The sequence below is a fragment of the Chionomys nivalis genome, chromosome 2 (assembly GCF_950005125.1).
Source record: "Chionomys nivalis chromosome 2, mChiNiv1.1, whole genome shotgun sequence".
NCBI lineage: Eukaryota > Metazoa > Chordata > Mammalia > Rodentia > Cricetidae > Chionomys > Chionomys nivalis.
The window spans coordinates 8,816,734-8,836,683 of record NC_080087.1 but is presented as its reverse complement, the minus strand read 5'-3'; the positions used below and the strand labels follow the sequence as shown (position 1 = coordinate 8,836,683).

The following is a 19,950-nucleotide window of genomic DNA, read 5'->3' as shown; positions in this document are numbered from 1 at the left end:
GTTTCCGTGTGACAGGACCCTCATAATGAAGGCACCACGTAGGTAGAAAAATTGCTACCCAGCTTTCAATCATGATTATCGTGTGGGTGCATGGTAATCAGATCAAAGAAAGCCAGAAGTTTTCATCACATTTAAACAAAACTTTAAGAAATAAAGTAAGAGCCCAAGTCTAGATCATCTATTATTTCCCTAATTTCATTTTTCTTAACTTATTAATTTTGTTAGTTATTATGTTATCAACTTTATGATTATTATTTTGATGTTAATACATGTCTATTACATTAGGTTACATGAACCATTTACTTGAGTGGTAAATATACTGACACATACTTAATTTCAAAAACTTCAAAGTGAAACTGTTACATAAAAATATTGTTGATGAGGCATGCACACAGGAAGATAAGAGTCATCCTCCATTCCTCCGTCCTTCCTTCCTTGACGTCCAACACCACCAGTCAGAATGCTGGTCCTCATGATGGCCACACATTTCTCTAGGAAGACCTCTGTGCTTGATTTCACACCTACCTGACACAGGCTAGGGTGATTTCAGAGGAGGGAGCCTCAACTGAGACAATGCCTCCCCAAGAAAAGGCTGTAGGCAGGTCTGTAAGACATTCCATTAGTTAGTGATTGGTGGTGGAGTCCTCGGTGAACTGGGCTGGTGGTCCTGGATCAAGAAAGCAGGCAGAACAAGTCCTGAGGAGCAAGCCAGTAGGCAGCACGCTCCATGTTCTCTGCATCAGCTCCTGCCCTGTTTGAGTTCTTACACAGCGGTGTGGAAGTGTAAGCCAAATTCACCCTTCCCACCCCAGGTTGTTCTCGGTCGTGGTGTTCATCACAGCAATAGAGATCCCCACTAGAACAGCCGCAGAGCAGTAACTAAGACAAGCCCCTCCCCTCCATATCCTCTGCTGCCTGAAATACTGCAGTCGACACCCCATTGACCTCTCCACTTTCTCTCTCACCACCTTCCCCCATCATCCGCTATCCACAGGAAATGTGTGTAAATGTGCACAAAAACCTGTCACTGTCGGTGTTTAGAGCACCTGCCCTCCTTGGCCTTGACCAACCTCACTGCTCACCAGGTTCTGCCCGTCAAGCCTGCCTTCTGCTCCTTACAAATCTCTTTGCCTCTTCCCGAAGGCGGTTCACAGCATAGCCTTCTCCTTCTCATTATTAAAGGTTTAGCTTATATCCCACACCCCTAAAGGGTCCCTCCCGACCCCCTTATGTTAAGTCAGTGGTCACCCCCTCAGCTCAGCTGGAGTTTGTTAGTGGCTCACATGAAGAACAAGGTCTTCAGTGAGCTTAGCACAGACTGCTTCCCTGCCTCTGGCCGATCTCTGAACAGGTGTGAGGGAGCGCAGGAAGCAGGTCTGTGCTGCTAAGCCCTAGCTCACTGTGCCCAGGAGACTCACACTTGCAGTATGACATGACTCAATGGATGAATGGATGAATGAGTGAATGAATGAATGAAGTGGCCATATGGAACATGTCTGCAGTTTGATACACTGAAGTTCATGCATCCAGCGTATTGATGCCACCATACTGGCCATAGTTCCTCTTTATGTGACTTAGTGAGTAAAGTGGGCCTCAGTTTCCCCACCTGAAAACGAAGTGAGAGCACATAACAACCAGCCGTGACATTCCCTGTTGTTGGGACATGTCCCTGTGCTGAGCAGAAGTCACATACCCCAAAGGTGGTACTAAATGCATCGTGCCTGGGGAGTTCCCCTGTGCATAAAAGAAAGAGCAGTTTGGTACAGGACTTAGGGAGCGTGCTGGCCCATCAGAGCTGCCTGTGGCTTCCACTGAGGTTCTTATAGGAGGGTTTTTCCTCAGCAGACTGCCTGACCTGTTCACCGCTCATCCTCAATCCCAGCTGCAGTACCACCAGCTGCTGTCTGTCTGGTGGGCTAGCACAGGAGGGTCTGGCATGGGATGGGCACATATTCTCACAACGCTCACCACCCCTGCTCACCTTCTCCTCTGCCCACATACTCGTGGGAAGAGAACCAGCCGAACAGATACCAGCACGGGAAAAAGGCTGCTCGTCAGTTGTCTGCTCAGTACAACTTTCAAAGCAATGGCTGGAGCAGCCGTAGCATCTTTTCAGGGCCCTTTATCTCTTGAAAGTTGTTGAGAGAGCTAAATTAAAGTTGCCTGCCATTAATCTCTGTTCTCGGCACTGTAAATCAAAGGAAGGAAACAGTTCTCATCACAGTTCAGATCCCAAACAGGTAAAAATTACAACATAAAACAAAATTTAATACTGGCATTGTCCCCGTCACCCCAGCCATATATTCTTGGCTGAAGTAATCAGCAAGGGTTGTGCTTGGGCTGTAACTCAGCGATTGTTTCAAGGGCTGTGGGCCTTACCAGTGCATTCTGGTTTTACCCTCCCATGCTTCGGAGCAAGTTTGGGGTAAAGATGTGGACATCGTATTGTATTTGCTTCTCGAAACTGAGCTTTGATCCGGTCTCGTGACTGTTTTGGGACTCGCCTCTGTATCGACAGCTTCTTTAATACAGGTTCAGGTTGTGAAGATCCAGTTCTTTTCACTGTCGGGGATCATCCTAGGCAAACCCTCCTGCTTGACGACAGTTTCAGAGAAGTGAGGTGAGAGTGTGAGGAGCCGGAGGGAAGGGATGTCGGGCTGAGCTCCGCTTGGGCTTCTGTGTTTCACGGAGTCTGGTGCTATTTTTCCTATCTGAGCTACAGTTCTGCCATTTATAAAATATGGGTTGTGGACCACATTGTCAATCTGTGTAGCCCACAGTCGCTCATTGTGGAAGCAGAGCCAGCACAGATCAGATGGGTCCTCTAAGCACATCGGTGTTATGGCGAGCCTTTGCAGAGCTCTCCAATGCCCTGGGAGGAAGCCCGTGTCTGAGCACAAAGAGTTTATACACAACATAAAATAGAAACCCCAAGTATTGCAGCCTCCAATTTCTTTGCAGTCACCTGTCTCGGAATGGTAGATTCACGGCAGCCATGCATCCCCCCTTACATTCATGCTCCAGGTTTCTGAGGGGCTCATAAATAGGGCAAGCATTTCACTACAAAGTATAAGTCAAGAGGAAAAGCCTCTGTCTCCAAAATAAACCTCACTGGGCAGGGAGTTTAAAGTTAGCCAAAGCAAGAGTCACTTAGTCTTTGGCCGGTAGACATCTGCAGGTACGGGAGATGTGGACATCTGTAGGTACAGGAGGTGTGGACATCTGTAGGCACGGGAGGTGCGGACACCTGTAGGTATGGGAGGTGTGGACATCTGTAGGTACAGGAGGTGTGGACACCTGTAGGTACGGGAGGTGTGGACATCTGTAGGTACGGGAGGTGTGGACACCTGTAGGTACAGGAGGTGTGGACACCTGTAGGTACGGGAGGTGTGGACATCTGCAGGTAGAGGAGGTGCGGACACCTGTAGGTACAGGGAGGTGCGGACATCTGCAGGTAGAGGAGGTGCGGACACCTGTAGGTACCGGAGGTGTGGACATCTGTAGGTACAGGAGGTGTGGATACGTGTAGGTACAGGAGGTGCAGACACCTGTAGGTACAGGGAGGGGTGGACATCTGTAGGTACAGGGAGGTGTGGATACCTGTAGGTACAGGGAGGTGTGGATACCTGTAGTTACGGGAGGTGTGGATACCTGTAGTTACGGGAGGTGTGGATACCTGTAGTTACGGGAGGTGTGGATACCTGTAGTTATGGGAGGTGTGGTGCTTCTGCTGCTGGTTCCTGCTCTACTCAGACATCTCTGAGGTGAGGAGGAAGGCTTCCCATTCTCAAATGTTCTACAGCTTGGAGACAGTCACAGACTTGGTGTTCTCTTTGCCTCCCTCGCCACCCCCTTTTGTTCTGTCATAACAGGGCTCCCACTTTTTTCAAGAGATACTTCCAGAGCATTAGATTTCTGAGGTCTCTGTTCCTCTGTGACTAAATGTTGTCACAAGACCATAGACCCTTGTGTGAGAACAGGTCAGGATGGCAGACACCAAAAAGCCTAGTTGGCAATCTGAAACTACACCCAGCCTTCCCTCTGCCTGTCACAGATTTAGAGACTTTGACAAGTCTCAGATCTTCAAGACCCAAGTTTCTTCATCTCTAAGAAGAGATTAGATCGAGCTACAACTGAGATCATTTCACCTCTGTAGTGATTTGTCCAAAGATAGCGTCTTAGTCAGGGCTCTATTGTGGTGAAGAGACACCACGACCACAGCAACTCTTATAAGAAAAAGCATTTAATTGGGTCTTCCCTACCATTTCAGAGGTTTAGTCCATTATCATCATGGCAGGCAGCATGGTAGCACGCAGGCAGACCTAGTTCAGGAAACATAGCTGAGAGTTCTACATCTGAATTTGGAGGCAGCAAGGAGAGAGAGAGCCACTGTGTCCACCTCTGGTGTCACACGTCCTCCAGCAAGGCTACACCTACTCTAACAAGGCCAGTCCTCAAGTAGTGCTAAGCCCTAGCCCTGACCACTAAGCTTCCAAATTGGACTTAATGACCAATTCAGGGTCCACTGAAGTCTGTTACACAGGTCGTTCATGAGGGGAATACTTTGTTTAATGACTGTTTGGTGTGACGGAATCCTTCATAATTGCACTGTGACCGGAGGAAGCTGGGCTCACTGTTAATACCAGAACCAGATGTCTCCATGCCATGCACTGGCCCTGCTTGAGCTTTGGTATAGGTCATAAGCAATTGTGGTGTCTCCCCTACGCTTGCTTAAGGCTGGACATGACAGTCCAAGTTGTCCTTGCCTTTACTCCCTCGTGCATATCATACCCTAGAATTAAAGAAACTGGATCTCCCAGGTTGAAAGACAGGAAATCCCATGATGCAATAGCCAAAATCAACTGTCTCAGATGATACCCTTGGTGGAGTCGAGGTGAGGGCATCGCAGAGGGCTGAAGGCTGTCTGCTCCACACCTGTCCCAGCTGTCTAATACTGGGACTTAGAAAGCCGTGTTAGCTGTGGTGTATTTTAAAAGGCGAATACTTGTTATTACTGCCAACTATTGCAAGTATCTGATAATAGATTACAGCTTTTTCAGAATTAGTCTCTCTTCTGTTTCACCCTATGCAGCAAGAGAGAGCCTTGAAGGGTCCCCTCACCCTTCATCCTAGGACATTTTTTATTTGTTGTTTGAGACAGTTTCATTGCCTAGCCCTAACTGTCCTGGAACTTGCTCTATAAATCACACTGGCCTCAAACTCACAGAGATCTGCCTGTGTCTGCCTCCTGAATGCAGGGACTAAAGGTGAGTGCCACCAAACCAGGCAGACCTAGAATATTAAAAACAAAACAATCTAGGGCCAGGAATGGTGTTCACGTCACAGCAGTGATAGATGGGAATGGCCGTGACTCCTCTGCACTCTAAATGTGATTCAGCCAATGTAGCACAGGTAATAAAACCCAGAGATAGATGTTGGGATTGGGCCTTAGCCTGAAGGTCAGAAAACAAAGCAGCCAGCCACTGGCTCTTACAGTGGCAATCCTGCCTCCAGGAATCTCAGAATGAGACTGTGAAAGTTGCTTCTTCCAGTTTTATATTTCACTCTAGGGCTAGGATGAAAGGCGTGCACCCAGTTTCTATGGCAACTAGTGTGACTGCCGGGATTAAAGGTGTGTGTCATCACTGCCTGGTCTGATCTGGAAGGCTGGCCAATGTGGCTGTTTTACTCTCTGATCTTCAGACAAGCTTTATTTATTAAAATACAAATGAAATACTACTACTGGCCCAAACTGTTCAGAAACTAGTATTTCCAAATCTAGTTCTCACTATGATGTCAACAGTAGCCATCCGGGGTCCCAGCCACTGCCACATTCCGGCCTCGGTCCATATATTTATAAAGGGGGATTACATTACCTATTATGTCCTCACTGCTAACCCAAGAGGCAGAGGGTGTGGTTGGCACGTGAGCGCCGTGTGTCTGTGAGAAACCACGCATGGTCCTCCTGGAGGAAGAGCCCATCACATGGCATTCTTCTTCTCCTGGGACGCCTGGCCACCACCTACCTCATCACGACTGCTAAGAGTGAGCCTGGAAATCCATACTCTGTAGCAAGCCAGACAGTTCTTTTGTTTGAAATATTATGTCATTTTTGTCATCACAGTTATTAGTCCTCCTTTGTGAGATTCTCTTCCACCAGAATTTTCCTCCCCTGCCCCACACCAAATTAGGTATTGCAACTTTATCCCCACTTTTTGGGTCATTTGCATGTTTATAAAAGAATCATTGTTATTTCAAAAGGCAGCCAGTAAAATACACTCTCAGAGACTCAGCTGAGGTTCCACTCAGGGGACAATTTTAAGAATGGTTGTAAGCATGTGTGCATGTGTGTGCACTGGTACACACAGCTACAAAGAGAGCTCTTTTGAAATGCGGGAGAAGGAACTATGGGGTCCCACTAACTCGACAGAGGTGGTGAAGTGTACCACTTGTGTGTATTTGCTCATGAGAGATTATAGCTTACAGTGGGGAGGAAGGTAAAGAACCAAACACTAAAGCTTACAAATAGGCCCTGTAATTTAAACACTCTTTATGGTTACTTTTTAAGTTTTCTCCTAAGCAAGCATCTTGTATTCTTTTTGTTTGAAGTGTTAGCAGGGAGCATCAGAGAAAAGATTATGTTATCCTAGAGATAAAATAAATGGTCCCTACTGTTTCACACGAGCTTGAAGCGGAACACGGCCTGCGTGCTGAGGAGCTCAGGCTGAACACGGAGGCCCCATGTAGGCATCGTTTCTTCTGGTAGAATTAGGACCGCTGCCACCGTATGCCCATCTGACAACAAGTGTAAGTCCCGCAGCAGAGTAACTAATCTAAGCCATTTTCACTTTTGAAATTCTAAAAGGGAACTCTTTGCCCACAGAACCTCAAAAGGTGACATCAGAGTAAATCCTGCAAAGTGTCACTGCCCCAGTGTGTCTCTGCTCTAAGAGGCAGATCCGCAGCACAAATCTGTGTGTTGGGAGTTTATGTTACTGTCATTGCAGACAGATTCTTCTCTTACAAGTTTTTTGGAGGTTAAAGATTGCAATCTCACCTACATTGCTGTAAATGGTTCGTCGTGTGGCCAGTTTTCTTCTAGAACATGGTGTCTATCCACCCAACACATTTGAAATACACACTAACTAGAGAAGCTCATAGAATAAAGCGTTCACTATGGCCTAGCATTTTCTTGCCTATTCGCTTTTTCGTGTTGGCATGAACCCTACTTCATTAATGATATGCTTCGTAATGTTTAGGGCCATAAGACCTTCATATTTGATTGCGAACAGTCTTCTCAGACTGAGATAGAGTCTCCTCCATTTTACTGATGATCAAATCAACTCACAGAGAGATTAGTCCCCTGGTTAGGAACAAGTGGTTCTTGAACTTGACACGCTAGCTTCGGAACCAAGTCCCAGGTTGCTCTCCTGCCCACAGTGAAGCTTGGTGTCGATGTCCTTTGACCACAGCTGGCTACAACAGAATCTTATTAAAATGAGCTCTCTGGGACTCCCAATCAGCTCTGAGTTTTCCTGGAAACCTGAGGAAATGTGAGCTGTAGCCGGATGTCAAGAGCATCCCTGCAGAAGTCAGAGTTAGCTTTGTGATACTCTCCGTATTTCTCATCTACTCCATTCTTCCATGGTTCAGGATGCTCAGCTCCCCTTAGTGGAGAGACTGAAGATAGTGCTCAAGCTGCAGGAGGGCCCAGCCATCTCCCTGTAAATTGTTACCATGATCTAGGCTTAATTATCTCGGTACCCTTAAAATATAAGATTGTAAACATAAATATGCCAAGAGAAAGAAAATTAAGAGTATGCATTATAGTCGCTAAGTTTAACACACATCTTAACATGCAAGACGGTACCTCAGTGCAAGAGAACTAGGTAAGAAACGGATCATCTGTTGTTTGCCTAGCTCTGCCAGCACAGGAGAGCTGTGCTTTGTGTTTTGGTTCATAGTTAAAAATGTTTACAAAGCAGAAGTCATGGTGCTCATTTTTCATGTTTTTCTTTACCACTCTTCACTAAAGATAATTTTGCTGATGATGTGGGAGTGATTTCTTTCTAATCTGTTGCTTTCATTGGTTAATTAATAAAGAAACTTCCTAGGCCCATTTGATAGGCCAACCCTTAGGTGGGTGGAGTAGACAGAACAGAATGCTGGGAGAAAGAAGCCAAGTCAGTGAGTCGCCATGATTCTCCCGCCCAACACAGACGCAGGTTAAGATCCTCCCTGGTAAGCCACCAGCTTGTGGTACTACACGGAATATTAGAAATGAGTTAGATCAATATGTAAGAGCTAGCCAATAAGAGGCTGGAACTAATGGGCCAGGCAGTATTTAAAAGAATACAATTTGTGTGTTGTTATTTCGGGTAAAGCTAGCCGTATGGGAGCTGAGCGGAGGGAAGCGGCCCGCCGCTCCTATTTCAACAGAGTGGCACCCAACATGGTAATGAACTCCACGTAAAAGCTGAGAGGGCTTATAAAGCTAGCTGTGTGGGAGCCGGGTGGCGGGAAGTGGCCCGCTGCCGCTCCTTCAACATGCTGACATGATTTTGTTTTGGTCATGAAATTCGACTCTACAAATTTAAAATGTTTAAAATGTTTAAAAGTCAATTTGGTTTAGTTTACTCTTCATGACCTTAACATTTTCCAACCTAATTGGTTTTATTTCAGGATTAGGAAGCAATTCTCTCAATGTAAAATACTTAGTAGGGCCTTTTCCTCCCCTCCTCCCCCACTCCTATTATTCTTCCCTTCCCTCTCTTCCACCTTTCTCCTCCTTCCAGATGTCCCCACTGATGCTTCCACAGCCCCGAATACATGCTGTAGGAGCAGGGAGAAGACCCAAGCTTCCTCCCTGGGTACCCTCCCTGTAAGACAATGGCAGCGTATCAGCAGGAGGCACATGGGTCTGGATTTCTGAGGAGAGGTTTTAAGTGTGACTAGAAATCCATAAGCATGTGCTGAGTAGGAAGCCAAGCAGAACATGCCACAAACATACACAGAACAAAGCATGTGTTTGAGAAACCCTGAATCCAAGAGGTAGCATCATAGAGTGATGTGGATGTCAGAGCAGGAGCCAAGAGTATAAGGACACGGGATACAGGATATGAAAGGCTGCTGGGGTGGCCTGTGAGGGATGTGCATTTTATTCTGAAGGGTGAGGTGTAGGATGAGGGCCAATGATGTGGGGGTCTTTCTGTCTGTGTGTTGCCTTTCTTGATTAATAAATAAATAAAAAACTGCCTTGGCCTGTTGATAAGGCAAAACTTAGGTAGGGGGAAAGATAGAACTAAATGCTAAAAAGGGGGGGGGTGAAGTCAAAGAGACTCCATGAAGCCATCAAAAATAGATGCTAAAAATTTTACCCGGTAAGCCACTGCCACATGGCAATACACAGATATATAAAAATGAGTTAAATTATTATAAGAGTTAGCCAAAAAAAAAAAAAGAAAGAAAGAGAAAAAAAGAAAGAAAGAAAGAAAGAAAGAAAGAAAGAAAGAAAGAAAGAAGAAAGCAAGAGCTAATGGGTCAAACAGTGTTTTAATAAATATGGTTTCTCTGTAATTATTTCGGTTCTAAACAGCTGAGACAAACAAGTGGCCCTCCTCCTACAGTAAGGGAGCTTGTGACTGTTTGAAAGAAAATGACCTCAAAGGGAATGGCACTATTAGGAGGTGTTAGCCTTGCTAAGTAGGTGTGGCCTTTTTGGAGGAACTGTGTCACTTTGGGGCAGTCTCTTACTTAAGCTTCCCTCAGTGTGACATAGATTCCCCTTCCTGTTGGCTTCTGATCAAGATGTAACCAGCACCATGTCTGCCTGCATGTACCATGTTCCCCACCAATATGATGGACTGAACCTCTAAAACTATAAGCAAGCCACTCCATTTAAATGTTTTCCTTTATAAGAGTTGCCATGGTCATGATGTCTCTTCACAACAATAGTGACCCTAAGATGGAGCTTTTAGCAGCTTCATCATTAACAAAATAACTTTGGAAAGAGTTCCCAGAACAGACTGACCTGGAAGGGTACCAGAAGGCGTGGGAGACTCCAGTCTCCATAAAAACAGACATAGTGTAGCCTTGGATGGACAAATGGAAGGAGCTTGGAAAACTGACCAGGACCCACAGCAACATAGACAGTGGTCACTCCAGGGTTTGAATGTTGACAGTCAGCAGTAGTAGGGTCTAACAAAGCTATCGCCACAACACTTGGAATGAAACAGGCACATCTGGCTTCGTTTCTATTATCTATCATGATTTTAGATAATCCAAAATAATAAGAAAATACTATGCCTGACATGTATTCAAAAAAGAAGAAGAAAACTATTACATAACTTTACTTGTAGAAAAAACAACTAAACAACTAGATCAAGAGAATTAAGTGAGTTCTATTAGAAGCACTGGGATTAAAGGCATATCCACTGCCACCCGGATTTTAATGTTTTTTTTTTTTTTTTTAAGTAACAAGGTGAAATTAAGAATAGAAAGGTGGGGATAGAGAGATGGCTAAGCAGTTAAGAGCACTGAATGCTGCTGTAGAAGACTGGGTTTGATTCACAACACCCACATGATAGCTCGCAATGCTAGAACTCCAGTTCCAAGGGATCCCATGCCTTCTTCTGACCTCATTGGACACTAGGTATGCATGTGGTACACAGACATACATGCAGGCAAAATATTCACATATATAAAATAAAAATAATGATTTTTAAACTGCTGTGGGAACTCCTTCAGGCAATATCCTTGAAAATACTAGCCCACTTTGGGCATGGGCTCATGTACTATAAATGCAGATGAAAAGCATGCCTGGGTTCTTGGCTGCTGGATTAGGTTCCACTTCCCAATGCATGCAGAGGCCTGTGGATCACTCCTGTTTCTGTGAGTTTATCCCCAGTAAATAAACCTTTGTTATACTCCATTCTGGGCTATTGTAGAACTCTTTTGTATACTAACATTAAACCTGGGAAGATAACACAGAAAGAATAAAACTAATCGACTCTTAGTGAAAGTTAGCAAGAAATTTGTATGACCTCAGTAAAGTACAAATTAAAACCTAATAATATTTCTTATTAACACGTTGATTGTTGTGTAATGCCTTCTAAACAAAAGATAAAATAGTATCTGACAGTAAACCTGCTAATTTTTAAAAATCCAGTGACCCATGCCCGATAAGTCTGGGACTGTCACCAAAATGCAAGCAGTCCACTTCCTAAGAGACGGCTACCCACAGGTCCCTTCTCCCAGAGCGCCAACCTCGGGTCTCTGCTGAACCAGACTCTTCAGCCCCTGAGAGGCAGTGAGTAGATGAGCGAATGCGTGCCACCGGAATGTTCCTGAGCATTCTAGCCCTGCTACTCTGTGTTTCCCTTTCCTGTTGTCTGCATGAGCTTGTGTGTGTGGTGTGTGTCTTTATGACAGCATTTTAAGTGCTGAGCCATCGCCCCAGACCGCAGGCTCCTTAACTGTTTAGGATATGGAAAACCAGCACTTTTGGTATTGCAGGAGGACACACAAATCACTGAAACTGCCGCTACATGACCATGCTTATTAAGACCATGTAACTGTTCATGTTTTCACTCCCAACCCTACTTGTTTGTGGTTTTGAGACAGAGTCTTTCTATTTAGCCAAGGCTGGCCTTGGACCATCACTCCTCCTTCCATCTCTCAAGTGATGGTATTCAGACATGAGCCACCACACCCAGGTTCCAATTTAGTTTTAATCCGGAAAATATGAAAATACCACCATATAATACATGTACAATAATCTTTATGACATAATGGTTTAAATGGCCCCAAACTTTAAATAACATGAATGCTGAGCCTATCACTGTTCATACCCATAGCAAGTACATACACATAGCAAACACACAGACCAATAACACATGCATATACACAACACACATATACACACATACATAGTATACATATATCCACATAAATCCATACATCTCACACACATGCAAACATAATACACATGTATACACATACACACTTATACACATATAACAGAAATTTCAGCTGCCCTGCTAGGCCCACATCCTACACCACCTTGTTTAATAAACCTCGCCATAGTCCATCAGCCATCAACCTCTCTCTGTCTGGTGTTATCTCTGTCACATTCTTAGCACCTCTATCTACCTCTGCTAACCATTATGATGAATTGTGTGGGTGTCTTATCTCATCTCCTGGACTGTTAGGGCTTCCAAAGGCACAGCTCACAGCTGGCATCCTGGTCATTTTAAACCTACCCCAGTACCTGGTGCAGGTCTTGAAGCCCCAGGCCCCAGTGAATGCCAAACTGAGCTGATTTGGGGCTGACTCCAGTGGCAGCTAGAACAAGGTGTCCTTTTACAGCTCCTCCTCCCAATGCAATCTTTTTTCTTTTGAGCATGTGTCTAAATCTACAGAAATAGCCACAACTTTGCACCTAGCTGTCAAGGTGTGTCCTAATGTAGTGATCTAATGAGGGAAGTCTGCTCGGTGAAGGAGCAGGAGGGACTTTCTTGTGTTGTGAGCCATATACTTTCATTTCAGTGGTCTAAGAAACCAAAATTATGTTGATGTAGACATTGAATTTTTTATTTTTGTTTGTTTGTTGAGACAGGTTCTCTCTATAGCCCAGGATGTCCTGGAACTCACTATGTTGACTGCCTGCTTCTACCTCCTAAATGCTGGGATTAAAGTCATGTGCCACCATACCTGACTGACATTTGAAATTTTAATGCAGTTTTATATTTTACGTGAATATTTTAGCTTTAGTTTGAGGTATCACTTGTTTTTTTTCTCCTAACAGGATAAAGGGTGCTAAAAATAGTCTATTAACACTGCTTTAATGCCCCATGTCAGCATTCTATTGAGTAGAAACCAAGAGGTTTACTTAAATAAAATAAATTCTGTTAATTTTTCTATTCCCCTCACCCAGGACTTTGGCTTTTAATGTCTAAAATTGGCAAGTATTACTCAAAAAATAAAGATAAAAATTACCACAAATTAATAAGAAAATGTACAACACTATATTTAGAAAGATCAAAGTATAAGATTCTTCCATCCAATAAATTTAAACTGTGAAAAGAAGGATGGGACTTTGAGCAATAATGTCAATCAAAATCACTTGAAACACAGAGGGAGGGGGATAGAGAGGCGCACATCACACGTACATTTTCAATATAATTGCTGGCATAATTTTAACTCTCCCCTGTATTTCTTGTTGCTTTCCCTCAGCGACAAGTCTATGCTCACACCATACAATCAATTCTCTATTATTCTGTGTAATCTCAGAAATAAACAGGAAAAACATTTCATTCCTTTAACTTTTCAGCAAGAACTATGGAAGTCTAGTTTGGTTTTTGTTGCTGTTGTTTTGTTTCATTTTCTCTTTTTGTTTTGCCTTATGCCAGCAATAATAAATCACTTCCTGCTAGGTGCTTCCATGTTGTTTATCAGGATTAAATACGCTGGTTTCAGGAGTGAAATCTAAACATGGAAAAATTTGAAAATTCTAATAATAACCTGTTCTGCACATTTATTTGTTTGCTTGTTTGTTTCGAATCTCCGTGTACACAAATCTACTAATATTTATTTCAGAAGCAGCCAAGTGAGGGTAGAGCTGCTCTACACACAGATAAGAAGCTCCTTCACAGGATAATTAATGCCTTTGGAGCTGACTTTACTGCATTTGTATCAATTATGTGCAAGGCATTGAAATTTCCCTGATACAGATATTAGTAATATTTGGTCCAAATATTGATAGTACATAAAATAGATAAAGAAAGTCTCATTAAATGTATCCAGTGTAAGCTAGAATAGGAAGCAGCTGTTTAAAATACAGGAAGATGCTGGTGTGAGCTTGGACAGGAAAAGACTATGGTTGGAGCTGCAATATAACTGATTTAAGAAGTGACGATCCATCCCACATAGATACAGCCAAGGGCACAAGTCTTTGAGGTCCTGCTGAAGAGTGAGGAAGATTTTGGATGAAGCTGGCCACTGGGATGGAGGGAGACACAGATGGACCTCCAGGGGCAGGCCTTTGAACCGCAAGCCCAGTGAGATTTTTTCAGCAGGATGTGAGTCACCAACCACCCCAATGTTTTCAAAAGGAAGTGTTTTTTGGGGGAGGGAGTCAACTATATTCTTCAGAAAGCTGAGATTATAATTTTATGGAGAATAGATAAAAATAGGAAATCTAACGAATTTGTGTGTTTTGGTGGAGTGATACCATTTGCCGAGAGTTTATCCTAAGGAAACAAGTGACTACTGACCCGAGAAAGAGCTTTCCAGGCTCTTCCGCTCCTCAGACCAATGGTAAGGGGCCGAGGTCCATAAACTGTGGTGTAATTGCTTAATAGAATATTGGGAAATGGCTATAAATTATGAAACTGGCAAAAGTCTTAATCATACACAAAATCTGCAGACAGCAGTGAAAGAGGGGAAGTAATGGAAAAGCCCCAGTCAGGCTCACAGGTAGGGAAGTGACAATGTGCAGGTCACAGCAGGAGACACAGGCAGATAGCCAAGCAGGAGCTTCTGAGTGAAGAGACTGTTATTTTGTTTTGTTTGTTTGTTTGTTTAGTTTTTGTTCTTTATTTCTGCATTACAGTGTCCAATATATTTCTTTTGGGATCTATTTAAAAAAATCAATGCTTTTTTTCAATAGACCAATCAAGAACAAAGGAGTCCTTGAGCCAAGCAGCCACTATGTGACTTCAGAGAAGGGTTCTCATCTGTGCAAGGCAGGGGCAGAGAGGGTGCTGTGTTGTTCAGACCTCTATAGCTTGCTGGATGATGGGGTTCGAGGCAGGGTCAACAAGTGCGGGAGAAGTAGATTGAGGCATGGAGGAGCTTATGTGGTTCCATAGTGAGTGTCTGCGTTATAAGGGACTTCAAGATAGCTCAGTGATGAAACTGGAATTCTTCATGGCCTCCTTAGCTTAAAACCAAGTAATATCTCCCTGTGTGTAAAAACCCTATCATTTTTAAGCTTTCACACATCAAAGGAATTATAGACAGTTGTCTTGAATAATGTCACAGCCTGGTTCCTCTGGATACACAGCCAGAAGATAGCTATGTCATAGAATGTTGGTCAAAGGAGAGGAATCTTCAGAATATTGCTCCACAAGTATTTCTTGAAACCCGTAGTTTTTGCTGATTGTAGTTAATGTTGCTGACGTAGCCACACCCGTTTAAAACTGTGATTGACTAAGCAAACAGATCTCAAGTCACATACAAACAAACAAACAAACAAAAAAGTAACTATACATGAGAGAGTGGGCATCTTAAACCAATTGTGAAACATCGTGTGTGTGTGTGTGTGTGTGTGTGTGCGTGCAATGTCAACATGTCAATAATTCTGCTAAAAATAATATTCATGGACTGGGGAGATAAGTTAGTGGGTAAAGTTTGGGATACACAATCAAGAGGACCTAAGACCAGATCCCCAGGATCCATGCCTGGAACCCAAACTGGGGGAGCAGAAACAGGCAGATCCCTGGAGTTTATTGTGTAGGCAATCTAGTCAAAATGGTGAGCTCCAGCATTGAACAATCCTGTCTCAAAATAGTAATGGGGAGAGTGACAGAAGGAGACGTCTTACATTGACTCGAGCCTACACACACACAAACACACACACAGAGATACACAGAGAGAGAGAGAGACAGAGAGAGAGATGACAGACACACATATACAAACACAATACACGGACACCACACTCATACGCATAGACATACACAGAGATACTCACATATACAGAGAGACATACACATATACACAGAGATACACACACACACAGACCCTAGTTGTCAGGACTGACAAAAATATAATGAAAGCCCTACTTAGACCTATGTTGGAAGTGATCAAAATTGTTTGCTAATTTGTTCAAACTACACATAGAAAATGCATTGTATATTTAATGTAAAATAGACCCCCATACAAATTATTCTGTACTTTCTATAACCAAGATAAAACACACACACAAAAAAAAACCCACACTTCCATTTAGGAAAATGATTGAATTATGATAAATCTGTTCAACTGAATATTACATAATCATTAAAATAACATATCAACCAAAGAAGGTGCATATGTCAGGTTTTTTAAATAGCATGCTCAAATTCTGTACACAGTAAGACTTTGGGCCTTGTAAAACATGTAAAGGAGACCATACTAATCACATACCCACGTGTTAGCAACAAATGCCTCAAGTCTTGGTAGTGGCGCTGTAGGCCGTCCTACTCCTTCTTTAGAATTGTTTCCAGACGGAGGAAGAAAGGCTTCTTCCTTTCCTCTGGCGGCAGCCACCAGGTGAGCCAAGACGGGTGCGTACAGACACATCCAGGAGCTGTGGAGGAAGAAGCGTAGGACGTGATGTGCTTTCTCCTGAGGGTTCTGCTGCTGGCAGTACCACCAGCTGTTCCTGCTGCACAGGGCTCCCTGCCCCACCCGGCCTGACAAAGATCGCGACTGGGATACAAGGCCAAGAAAGGTTACGTCCTGTACAGGATTCGAGTCTGCGTTCACTGGTGGCTGCAGAAGCCCAGTTCCTAAAGGTGCAACCTACAACAAACCTGCCCATCATGGTGTTAACCAGCTAACGTTTGCCCGAAGCCTTCAGTCCAGGAGAGAGCTGGACGCCACTGTGGGACTCTGAGAATCCTGAATTCTTACTGGCTTGGTGAAGATTCCACATACAGATTTTTTTGAGGTTATCCTCATTGATCCATTCCATAAAGCTATCAGAAGAAATCCGGACACCCAATGGATCACCAAACCAGTCCACAAGCACAGAGAGATGCGTGGGCTGACATCTGCAGGCTGCAAGAGCTGTGGCCTTGGAAAGGACCACAAGTTCCACCACACTATTGGTGGCTCTCGCCGTGCAGCCTGCAGAAGGCACAACACTCTGCAGCTCCACCGTTACCGCTAACACATGTTTGTAAAATTGTGTAATGTTTGTAAAATTCATATGCAATAAACAATTTAGGACCGTCAAAAAACTTGTTTTCAGATAAGGACACACATTGATCGTGTAAGTAGAGGTTAACAAGAAACGGAGAGCTTGTGTGTGTGCCGAGGGTCGGGATGTGTATTTGAGGCTCATCTTCCTGGAGGTGGTAGCAAAGTCCTGGGTGGTCTTTCAGCTCCAGCAGGAGATGTGTGGTCTCTCAGGGACTGGTCCGTGTGGAGATTCTCTACAGTAAACAGCAGCATTCTAACAATTCAGTCATGTTCAGCAAAAGTCAATTAGAGTTGCAGGCCTTTGTAATTTGGGGATGCTCGATAGAACGAACATGATTTTAAACCCTGATTTGAAAAAGATGAAACTTGACATTCACATACAGGAATCCATTTCTTAGGTTTTTCAGAAAATATGCCATGTTCAATTTTAATTTCAACAAATAGAGAGCAAATCTACATAAAGCAAAAAAAATTGCTGAGGATTTGTTTGCCCTGAGATATGTTTTGCTCAGTATAATTGGGTTGTAGGATGTGTCTGACATATGCTAATGAAGCAGCAAGAAAGCCAAATATGGTTTATTTGGTTACATTAGTCCTTTTAGAGTGAAACCAGCAACAATTATTTCACTCCTACTTAGACACTTGGGATGGAAATCACACAGCGATCCTACCCTGGCTTCAAGGATCGGGTGAGGGTGGAGCTCTGTGCCACCCAGCTACACCCTCGGCCACTAAAGAATCTCCTCTCTTTCTCTCCCTCTCTCTCTCTGCAGGTGTAAGCTTCTTTTGTTAGGTTTAAATCTGGAAGTCATTCCTTTTTCACCTTTGCCCATGGTTGCATTGAAATAGTTACTTATGTATATAAGTATACGTGTGTGATACTAATGTCATTTTGATTGGATTTGTTCATGAGGACCCACATAGAGAACCTAGCAATATAGCTCCTAGGCCAGTTGTCTCCAGCATAGGAATCACCAGCTGCCCCTGCAGGCCTTCCATTAGGTATGGTCAGTACCAGGACACACCAGTCTTTTCTCCTACACCCAGGTAGTAAGCACCTGTCTGACTCTCTCCTAGACACCTGTCCTTATTGGCAGGAATGGAGGGAAATGGCATTTTAATTAATAGTACTAAGTCCCAAACCACTTGGGTTTGAAATACTGATATAATTGGGACACCAGCAAATACTATCCTGGAGGCATCTAGACATAAATATAAATAAGAGGAACTTGAAGGGTTGCCGGAAGGGCCTTTTATCAGCAGCAGGCAGCCAGGTTTATTTGCCTCTCCTCTCCAGCCCTGTGCTCACTGAACAGGGGATGCTACACAGTCTCTCTAGCGTGCCCTCATCCCTCCAGTGAGCGCTTTCACCAAGCCCTGTTCTTTGAAGGCTGTGTGGGCCTGTGGTTAGGGACCTAAGAGCCAGGCTGTGTGGGTCTGTGATTTTAGGGGCCCTAAGGGCCAGGCTGTGCGGGCCTGTGATTTTAGGGGCCCTAAGGGCAAAGGCTGTGTGGGCCTGTGATTTTAGGGGCCCTAAGGGCCAGGCTGTGCGGGCCTGTGGTTTTAGGGGCCCTAAGGGCCAGTTCATGTTTAAACAATATGTTAGTGCTGTTATGGGTGCCCATCATGAACCAAAATGGCCAATTCTGGCCATCCAGGGGCATATGTCATCACAAAATGGCTGACTCTGAATGTCTTAGAACCCAGAAGTAACTGGTGATATAATCTGCTATCTCAGTATTTCTGGCAGAACATTACTTTTATGTGGTTCCCTATAATTATGAACTTCAGGTCAGAGGCCAGTGTCTCCACCTTAGCCTGGGTCAGCCTGCCTATGTGTGTCTTCCTATAGTCCTATGTGGAGCCTGCATGCTGGTCTGCATGTTTGTCTGTGCCCATGTATGTAAGGTCCATGTGTGCTGTGTGCCTAGTGCCTGCCAGCGTCTGCTGCCTCTCCAGAGGTCTGTGTGAATGAAGCATGTCCCTGATCCTTGTATCTTCATCATCCCACCATCCATGACCCTCCCCTCCCCCTTTCTTGGCATCAGAGCTTAGACACATCAGTAGCATCCCTGCAAACTGTATTAGACCCATGCATACTGACGCTCATGGTAGATGCTCAGTGTGAGGTTGTGTTCACTCTCCACTACCTCTTTATTCTGACAACCCAGGTAAATTGAATTAAACACGATGGAAATCATTCAGAATAAAATTGGCTAGGCCTTCTATATAGTTCCATAGTTCCATAACATTTTAGTGACAAACATTAAAAATTTCATTTGTAGAGAGGATTATCATTTAATTGTACAAACTGTGTTTACCTTATGAAGTCTGGGTTTCCAATGCAAAGTTTAATCCACCAGATATGACTAATTTTCTTGTAAGTTTTACTTTAACCTTAGCCTTTCAAATTTTCATAGTGGAATATTATTAATCCTGGTGATTCATGACCCGCCCCCTGGTATTTTGCCATCTTTAGTATGAAATCTTACATCTAGAAGCTGCATACAGAGGTGGGAGCCTAAAGTATTTCTCTGGAGCATTTATTATAAGACATAATTATAAACACTATTGCCTACAACAGTTAAATGTTTACAACTCAGATTACACTAGGAACCTGAAGCTAGGTGTACTTGTGTTGCCCTCTGGCTGTATTCCTTTAGATGGACTGCAGAGGAATGAGTCCCAAGCCAGAGTTTCTTTAGATTTGTGTGACAATCAAGATCCTGGGTTAATATCTGAGACAACAGGAGTCACACCTACATTGACTAGGTGAGCTTTCTGTCTTCTCAGGCCTGGACCATGTTCTACCCACCAATGAGATCGTGTCTGGGGTAGTCTGTCACTGGAGTAGACTTCCCTAGCCAGGCTCCCACTTGGGAGTCCTTGGGGTTGAGCTCTTTCTGTTAGTGTAAGAGGCTGAGACTTGTGTAGAGGACATCCTCTAGGGTGGAGACTAGTCCTCAGGCCTCTGGGAACAGCGCC

General features: G+C 44.0%; 1 protein-coding gene and 1 pseudogene across 1 annotated transcript in view; both read left to right on the top strand.

The window, feature by feature from the left end:
• Pacrg (parkin coregulated) overlaps positions 1 to 19,950 on the top strand; it is a 452,266-nt gene that overhangs the window by 181,868 nt on the left and 250,448 nt on the right. The gene's annotated exons all lie outside the window — the stretch shown is intronic.
• Positions 14,449 to 16,933, top strand: LOC130862309 (60S ribosomal protein L15-like; annotated as a pseudogene).